Genomic DNA, 10,460 nt, shown 5'->3' with positions numbered 1-10,460 from the left:
CTACCCTTTCCCTCTCACAGGCATTTTGTATGTCAATTTCATCTCAGCATCTGCTTCCTAGAGAACCCAACTTTCAGCAACCATTTACTGAGTTCGTAATTCTGTGGGCCATCAGTTTGGGCCAGGGTCAGCTGGGAGGGCTCATCGCTGTTCCACATGGTCTATCGTCCTTCAGCCGGGCTGGTTGGACTCACTCACTTGTTCACATGGCAGCTGGAGAAGATTACAAAGGAGAAATAGAACCCTTGAAGTCTAGGCTCTGACGGCTTCAATAATACCAAATCTACCAGAAAAATAAGTCACAAGTCCAAGCTAGATTCAAGAGGAACAGAAATAAACTCTACCTCTTGATCAGAGGAACTGCAGAGTCACACATTCATGCAGAATGATGAATTGTAGACAATTTGCAAACTGCCACGTTTGGTGTAGTCAAGTGATTAAGCTGTCACCAGTAAATGTTAGCAGAAATGAAATGTGCAAGACTAGGTCTTCCGACACAGAGCTCTCCCTCCTCCACATTCTCTTCTCCTTTCCCTCCAACTGGAATCCATCCGATTTTATTACGCATGGCATGTGATATCAATGCAGAGCAAAGTATTAGGAAGAACCTGGGTTCTTGAATATCCTGCCCTGCTGAACAGGATCATTTACATCCTAGCTGTTAAGGGACAGAGATGGGGTAGGGGGAGGTGCACAGACAGACAGACAGATAGAGAGGCAACTTTTAGACCACTGCATTGGAGTATCTTGTGAATACCCCAACTAATGCATACGAAAATTGATGTAGGCACTGAAATGTGGTGGAAAGTAAAAATGTTTAGGATTTCTTTCAGAGAGCCTTACTGTATGTTGTGTAACATAATCCCCTTATTCTTTCCTAAGTAACCTTCATTCAAGGTCTTCATTACTTTTCAATGCAGATTTTCACTCTCCCACCCCAATAAATGTCAACCTACTGACCTTAAGAAAGCCCAGGTCAATGAACAATGACTATTTGCACTTTTACTCCGTTTTCAGTCAGGGACACTGAAGTTACACAGCAAATAGCTGCTAAAAACAGTATTCCAATATTGACTTATGAGATCTCAAACCCACTTCCCACCTGAACAGTTATTAGCTTTATTTTTCCCTTGTAAGTATAACAGAGGTTTTATTTTCTGTGTTGTCATCTTTAGAGTGGGTAGAGAAGCCTCTCATTCTGTCCAATGCCAGGTAGTGGTCCACAGGGATGCATTACAGAAATGTGGCCAGGTCTCCAAGACTAATATTCTCTTTGGAGAAGGAGATGTAAGAGAACTCAGCCAAGCATCCTCTTGCCAAAATTACTCTTAGATAAAATTATGACTCACTTGGAATCTTTATTAATTAATTCAATGAGGGAACAGCCAGACTGATGCCATCTATGCAGTATGACAAAGGTGGTTCATGCTTCAGCCACAGATCAGAAAAGGAATAAAAGCAGGTTTAAAAGTAGCAAAATACTTTAGCAGTCTCTCAGTCTTTTGCCGGGGTCTTCACTTCTGCCCAAAACTGTAATATATTTAACAGTATTTGCATATCCCTTTGAGCAATATATTTATGTGCGTGTGTATGTGTGTGTGTGTGTGTGTGTGTGTGTGCATACATGCAAAGGATTATCTGGAAAATATAACATTTTATAACTGTACTACTAGCTCAAGATTTAGTATCTTATACTTTTCTGCAACTGAGCAGGAGGGAAAAAAAATCTAATGCCTGGCACTAAATTTTGCTTTCCAGTTCCCAATAACAGTTTTAAATCTCAGGGCTTAAACAGCAAGGGATTCAAAAAGAAATTTATATGCATAATTAACTACATAACTGATTACACTTGCCTGAATATCACTTGATTGGTTTAGTGTTTCTTGAGTGTAAGTTTCCAAGCAATAGTACGTTTGGTGAATTGGAACAGGAATAAATAATGATAAGGAGTTTACCGACGGCTAAATAAAAATAAGATTTTGCAAACATCTTCATATAATTCAAAACTATGTCCACAGGAGTAACTCTGTTGTATATTTCACGTAAAACATTCCAAGTTACAATGCTGTTGGAATTTCGCCCAGGCAAATACTGAAAGTTAGTGGCTCTTCACTAAAACTTGAAGCTGGGAGGAGCTTCACACAGCATCTAGTCCAGCTCGTTGTCGTATTAAAGATGAAGCAGCTGACTCCCAGAGAGGATTATCAATGATTTCAAGATTATTATCTTTTTGCCCACCTTTATAAATCATCCCTCTATCCTTAGTGCGTGTATTTGAGCATTTTCCTAATTAAGTATTGATATAAAGAAGAAGTGAAATGAACACTAGATGCAAAAATGATCTCAGAATCATAAATAAAACTATCTCCCTATATTGTTAAGAGTATTTAATACAACGTTCTTTCCACATACAGGGTATTATCTCTGCCTGGCACGTAGTGGAGTCTCCGTATCATTTGAATCAGCAAATTCTTCCAGCCTAAAGACAAAAGCAAAGAAAAACAAATTCACCCAGCATCCACCTGCGGGTTCCTTGTGGAGAGCTCTTTCTTTCCACCCCACCTGCTGCTGTTCTGCAAGTCTCCATCTGAACGTCGCTCCCCAGGAAAGCCTTTGCCTCCCTCAATCTCCAGTCACAAAACTGGGGTATTTGTAGTTGTACTTATTCTTCACAGCCTCGATCAGAATTTCAACTTGAATTATGCATGTAAATATACATTTCATGGGTCTTTTTCCCGCAAAATCAAAAATTTCTTATCCTTTACCATTGTACCTCTAATCCCTGGCACTCACGTTGCTTCATAATAATGTCTCTGTAAACCTGTGCCCAATATGTGAATAAAAGAATGAGTGCATGAGCAAATGAACAAGCAAACACCATGTGGCAAAATCACATTTGGCTAGACAGACCTACAAGAGAATATACAATTTGTCTTTCCTTGAGTTGTTTAAAATGAGATAGGGAAGGAAGTAAAGAAACCAATCATGACAGACACCTGAAACTCAAGAGTTCCAGCTCAGAGGAAAATACAGGCAAAATTATAGCAAGGACATAAAGTCGTGTCAAAGAAACATATTCAGGAAAATGGCTATGGCAGTACTTTTAAATATGGTAAACCTGCCATTTCCCACAATAAACAGGAGCAGTTGACCCTTCAAGCAGCCCCAACGGTACTGAAGTAGCAACAGCATCTTGCCCATGAACACATCTTGCACATCTGTTCCCTGAATGCACAAAGGGTAGTCAGTCTTACGCACGCTTTTCTTCATCCTTCTGTGTTGGCAACTGTTATGTAAGGATTGAGGAGGGGACAAGGACCGTCTTACCACAATTTTAAAATGAGATTCAAGAGTCTTAAGGCAAAATGTTCTTGAAAATCCTTCATAGCGACTCAACCTTCTCATTGAACAACCAGCCAAAACGAACTCAAATTCATGGCTGTCTCTATCAAAATAAGTGAGGCAAGAAATTAGAACTAGCTGTTCAAAATGAAGTCAAAAGCTTCAAAAGCAAAAAGGAGGGATGTCTGGGTGGCTCAGTTGGTTGAACATCTGACTTCAGCTCAGGTCATGATCTCACGGTTCGGTTCGTGAGTTCGAGTCCTGCATCAGCTCACTGCTGTCAGTGCCAAAGCTGTCCCACCCCCTCTCTGCTCCTCCCCCGCTCTTCCTCTCTTTCTCTCTCTCTCAAAAATGAACATTTTTTAAAAAAGCAAAAAGGAGATGTAAACCTAAAATTAAAGGCTGTGACATTAAACAAAGAAAGCAAAAATGGGCTATACTTTCATGAATTATAAAAAGAAACTAAAGTAAGTGGCATACAATGGTTTATGTACACTGTTTAACATGCATCTTGCAACTGGAAGAATCACGTTCCAAGGAAGAAACATGTACCAAATGAAGCTTTTAGCATCAAAGCCCAAAGCAGATTCATTATAGCAAGGTTTCTGGACACAAGGATCAAAGACAGAATCCCCAAAGAAGGAAGGTTTAGGGGACTCCTTATATGAATAAAATGAGTATATCACAAGAGACATAAAATTAAAAAGATGAATATGGTAGTGATAACCTTCTGAGGAATGTGATATAGTGGAAAAAGTTTGGCTGTCAATGCTCAAGGTACTTAGTGTAGTGAAATTAAGAGGGAAGAGGAAAAACCAAAATGAAACAACTGGCAAGGAGGCAAAATGAAACCGAATGTACCTGAGTAGTCACTATAGCTATATTTGGGTCTACATGATACCTCTGGGCTTCTGGCTTAAGTTTCATGAAAACCCCGTGGATAAAGATCTTGATTCAGAAACATGACATTCCTTCATGGCTGAAAGTTGATTTGTGCGTGTGTTTTCCAATGCTTTGTAAGCCATCGAGCATTTACTGACCTAGGATAGATAGCCAAAAAGATAATCTTCTAAAAAGGTAATTTATTGGGGAGCCGTCCATTAAGCATCGAACCCTTGATTTCAGCTCAGGTCATGATCTCACTGTTTGTGGGTTCAAGCCTTGCGTTGAGATTCTCTCTCCCTCTCTCTCTGCCCCCTCCAACCTCACTCATGCATACATTTGCACGCATGTGCACTCTCTCTAAAAAAAAACAAAACATTTTTTTAAAGGTAATTTACCTTTCTTGAGATTCAAATTTAGAAGTCCCCATTCCTAATACTTTGATTCAGAAAAAATAACAGTATCTAACAATAAACCAATAGTTTAGTTAGAAGAAATTGTTTCAGAATTTTAAATGCTTAGAGTGGAACAATAGTGGTTTAGACCAGTGCTCCTCAAACTATCTGTGATAAGGATTTCTCTAATCTGTTGCAGATTGATACTTTTGTAAAATACAAAAAAAAAAAAAATTAGAAAAATAAAATGAGAAACAAAAACATACTACCCATAAGAGAAACATCAGACAAATCTCAATTAAGGGACATTCTGTAAATAACTGACCGGTTCTCCTCAAAACTATCAAGGCCATCAAAAATAAGAAAAGTCTGAAAAACTGTCACAGCCAATAAGAGCCTGAAGAGGCATGACAACTAAATGTAATGTGGCATCCTGGATGGCATTCTGGAACACAAGAAGGACCAACAAAACAGAAAAAGTTCAGACTAGGGAAATCTGAATAAAATATGGAGTTTATTAACAATGATATATCAATATTTGTTCATTAATTGTAACACATGTACCACACTAAAGTTATGATGTTAATAATAGGTAAACTGAGATGGAAATGCTCTGTACTACTTCATAATTTTTCTGTAAATCTAAAACTGTTCTAAAATAAAAGATACATTTAAATTTTTAAAAATCCAGAGACATGCAAAGTACAAGCTCCCCAATTTTTAAGTTATTACATTCAACAGACATAAAACTACTCTGTTGAATCTCCAAGTGCTGTAAAAAGTTTCTAAATTCTTACTCTCAATTTGTGGACTTATTTCCTTATAGACTGATAATGAACAGTTCATGGACTGGCACTAGCCTAATATGGACCACACTTTGAGCAGCACTGGTCTAGACCAGTGCTTCCCAAATACCATGGTGGAATTTTCACGGGGTATACAGTTAATGAGAAAAACTAGGATAATGAATTAATTTGTCCATAATGCTAATATAATTTGAGGTAGAAGATCATCTCATACCCTGAGATTATCTCCTTTTCACATATTTAGGGTTCTACTGTTCCCACATATTTGTGCGTGTTTGTGTGCGTGTGTGCACGCGTGCACATGCACGCAAAACAATGGAGAGAGTAGGGGTTAGTTGTTTTTGTTTGGATCCCTTTGACAACCGATTATTGAAGAGTGGCCAAAACAATACACATAGTTATCATTTTTCATAAAAGAAGCCTGCACTTAAAGGACTTCCAAGGTTGAGAAATCCAGGCGCTATGATCCCAACACAATTCCTTTCATCTTTGCACTGTGCTTTCCTCAGTGTGTTGTCTGTTCCTTTACACTGGTTTTCCTCATGGTCCCAAGACGGCTGCCATAGTTCGTCCATGAGAACAACATGTTCAAAAAAAAAGGCTGCCAGTGATGATTTACAGTGAAACTAAAGAAGCTTAAGCTTTAGAACCCTTCACTTCCACAGGATCTTTCAAAGGCCCTGGAAAACACCCTTGGAATGCCATCACATGATAATATATTTTTGTAAGCTATAAAAAAGCAAAACAGTGTTATGAACTTTTTCTTAAAGACGGCCCCCCAAATTGTATAAATTTCAAGCCCTATAAGCTGGATCCTACCCTAAAGAGCATTTTTTCCTTCCTGTATCTCTCTTTTTAAGAGTAAAAAAAATCTTGGGGTGCCTGAGTGGCTCAGTAGCTTGAGCATCCCACTCTTGAGTTTGGCTCAGGTCATGGTCCTAAGGTCCTGAGATCAAGCCCCGCCTCCAGCTCTGCACTGCCTGTGGAGCCTGCTTAGGATTCTCTCTCTCTCTCTCTCTCTCTCTCTCTCTCTGCCCCTCTCCCCTGCTTGCTCTCTCTCTCTCTCTCTCTCTCTCTCAAAAAAAAAAAAAATCTTTCCCAGAACTTCTGTGTTATATCTCATTGGCTAAGACTAAGCCAAGTCTCACTCATAGACAAATCATTGACAAAGGTTGAGGTTATATAATCAGCCTATACTAATCAAGATTCACTTCTTCCTTCAGGGGAGGAGCCCAATTTAACTTGAAGCTGCTGGCTATGAGATACCTGAACAAAATTGGGATCCTGAAAACAAGGAGGAGAAGCATGAGTAACTTTTGTGGTTTCTTCAGAGTTTTCCCAGTCAGAGCTCTTTTTCATGCAACTTTCTTCACCTGAGAAATCATGTCTTACATCTGTGAACTCCTTACTCCTTCTATAGCCCCCAGAAACCTGGGGATTTCTCTGGCAATCTCTGCAAGGCCCTTGTCATCCCTCGAGGATATTCTGTCAGATAGTGTGTGAGATAGGTACCCATACCTCTTTCTCTTTTTTCACATCTATGTCTTGGGAAACATGCAGTCAGTCTTGGCTCCATTAAACTTTTATTCACAACTAGTCAGCTCCACCATCATCCTTTAGATTTCTGGAACACAGTTTGTCTCACTAGCCTTGGGTTGAGAGGCATCCATCCACTAGCTCTGCTCTTTGGTAGCAGTTGGGGAATGCCCATCATAACTCTTTCTCAACCTGTCTATACTCTGTGTGGGTGAAGTGTTGAAGAGCCATTTAACCCTGTGCTAGGCTCCACTATTTCAGTATAAATTAATCAAACTAAATAAAATTAAAAATTCTGTCACACTAGCCATATGTCATGTTCTCAATAGCGACATGTGACTAGTGGCCACCACAGTGGAAAGCACAGACAGAACATTTTCATCATTATAGAAGGTTCTATTGGCTCTTGAACACAAACTTTAAAGTGTCTGCATGGTGGTCTCAGAATTTTTGGTATCTGAAACTCATCATACCTTAAGGCCTCAACAAAACCTAACAAACTTCCACATACACTTAAAATGTGAGACATATTAATTAATTAAATATAGCTTTGTTGTGAATCTTGTTTCATGCATAATAATCATTGTATTCTTAAAATTGTAAATACGTTACAAGGACTACTTCTATCAGTTTATTTCAGCAATCACACACGTGCACGCACACACACACCCTACTTTTCCATTTCTCTGGAGAGCTCTGACTAATACAAGCTCCCTGGGTGACCTCTGGGAAGGTAGACCCCATGCCCTGCTGTACAGCATTTGTCCAGGTCTGGAAGTGACAGGATGAACCAGGATTCCCAGGCACAAGGCGGGGTTGGTCTGGAGGCAGGATAGCAGCACGGAGAGTGACTCAACTTTCAGTGAGAGGCTAGTCAGACCCAAGAAGCAGAACCAAGTGGGCCACAATGAAGTTGGGTGGCTTTGGCTGTGGCTAAGGTAAAATAAGTAACCGAGGGTTCTCATGTGACATCTAAGGAAATCTCAGGAGGAGCAAAACGTATGTCTGATAATGACCCTAACTAACTTCAGGTGTTAAGTCAAGTAGCCAGATTTTCAATGTTGAGAATAAAATAGCAGGATTTCTTTTAGAAGACTGAATTATATACAATTGGCTCACCTGCTAAAGCCTTAAATGTTCACTAACTCTCGATGATTCTTCAGACCTTTAGGAGATAAATCAACGATGTATTATTTGGCATATTGTAACTCATATTCAAAAGCTGCAACAGGGACACCTGGGTGGCTCGGTCAGTTAAGCATCCGGCTTCGCCTCAGGTCATGATCTCGTGGATCACAAGTTCAAGCCCCTCGTCAGGCTCTGTGATGACAGCTCAGAGCCTGGAGCCTGCTTCAGGTTCTGTGTCTCCCTCTCTCTCTGCTCCTCCCCCGCTCACACTCTCTCTCACTCAAAAATACATAAACTTTTTTTAAATTAAAAAAGTTGCAACAGTGAAACCATCACTTTCAGATTCTACCGTGACCAAAGAATGAACAAAGAATCCATTTACCCTCTCTCTTAATCCAATACATTCAAATTTCATTTTTTTGCATGTGAAATGCTACAGTGTTAGCATCTGAGGCAGTCCTAAAAATAGTTTTCTATTTCTACATGACAGACCACTCCAAAACCTAAAGGCGCAAAACAACAATAATCAGCTGGGGCTGGCCCTGGGACACCTGGGTTCTCCACATGGCCAGTTTAAGAAGGAGCATTTCAAAGGGATAGACGTGGAAGCTAAAAGGCTTCGTTAGGCCTAGGATCACATTCTTCTGTCTAAACCAAGTCATAGGCCACCCCAGATTTAGTATGGTAGGCAGAATTTCAAGATGCCTCCTATGATCTCTGCCTCTGGGATTGCTCCCGTGCTGATGTTACATGGAAACATAACACCATTTGTTACACGGCAAAGGGATTTGATTAAGCTCACTAATCAATTGACCTGAAGATAGAGCTATTATCCAGGTGGGCCTGACCTAATCACATAATCCCTTTAAAAGCAGAGATTTTTCTCTGGCTGACAGCAGCAGGGCCTGTCAGAGAGATCGGAAGTGTGAGCGCAGTTCCACGAAGGGGAGGTTCTCCATTGCTGAGGTGGTGGGGACACATTACAAGGACCTGAGGGTGGCATCTAGGAGCTAAGAGTGGTCCCTAGACAATAGCTGGTAAGACAGGGGGATGTCAGTCCCGCAACCAGAATGAAATAAATTCTGCCAACATCCCAGAATTGGGAGATGGGAAATGGATCTTTCTCTGGTCAAACCAGAGAGGATACAGCTGGCCCCACCTTGATTTCAGCCCTGCGAGACTCAGAGCAGAGGCCCCAGCTGAAATGCTCAGGACTATTGACACAAGAAAACTGGGAGATAATAAATGTGTGTTGTTTTAAGCTGCAGTTTGTGGTAATTTGTTACACAGCAAGAGAAAACTAATACAGAGGGGACAGAGGTTAGAACAGAGCTCACCTCCTGAGGAGAGCAGGGGCAAAGATTACCGCAAATGGCTGTGAGATGGAGATGCTGTTGTTTGAGAGCAGGGGGTCCACGTCAATCCAGATAATAGCTAGGATTATCTGAAATAAAAACCAACACCCACTGCTATTCTCGGCCACCTATGGTTGTGAGTTTGGGTTTTCTAATTGAGTGGAAATAGAGAAGAAACCAATGTGACCAAGAGCTCAAGTTATCCATTGTCATGCTGGCTTGACAAAAATTGTGTACAACAGAAACCCTCTCACACATATGAAATGATCACCATACATTTTGAATATTATTTTTTATTAGCGAGCAATCCTTAAAAATTTTTCACCTGAAATGTTCAGTCAACAAGCGTGCCAAACACTGATAAGGGGCCCAAGGAGGCGTAAAGTGTAAGAAAAACTGCCTTATGCATGTCTATAAAATAATCACAGAGAAAATGGTCTCATGTAGCATTATGAATTTTAAGATTTTAAATATCAACTCACTGCTGAGGGTCCTTAAAGCCAGAGGCTTTGCCGTACCAATAGCTAATATATCTCACAAGAGCTTAATACTCATTCACAGCGAGGTTATGCATTCATTAAAGGCAATTAGAGACACAAGTCATCGCCATTATATTTATTCTCCTAGAGATCTCAAATGGCATTCATGTGCCAAAATCTAAAAACATACCCTGCCACTAAATGCATAAGGTCAATAGGTAATTCATAGAAATTAGAATAAAAAATCTCTATCCCTAAAATTCACAGAAAATTGGCTTTGGGGATGGGCATAATGATCAGAATAATGATTGACATGCATTGAGTGTTTACTGAGTTCTACGAGCCATGCTAAGCACGTAATTCTGCTCTAACCTCATTACAGGCACACCTTGTTTTCTTGTGCTTCGCTGTTTCGCACTCCACAGATACTGCATTTTGGAAGATTTGTTGCAACTCTGCACCGAGTAAGTTATCAGCATCATTTTTCCAAATGCATGTGCTCACTTTGTGTCTCTGTTCAACTCTTTGGTAATTCGC

The sequence above is a fragment of the Lynx canadensis genome, chromosome B3, assembly GCF_007474595.2.
Source record: "Lynx canadensis isolate LIC74 chromosome B3, mLynCan4.pri.v2, whole genome shotgun sequence".
Classification (NCBI taxonomy): Eukaryota; Metazoa; Chordata; class Mammalia; order Carnivora; family Felidae; genus Lynx; species Lynx canadensis.
This window is presented reverse-complemented; position numbering follows the sequence as displayed.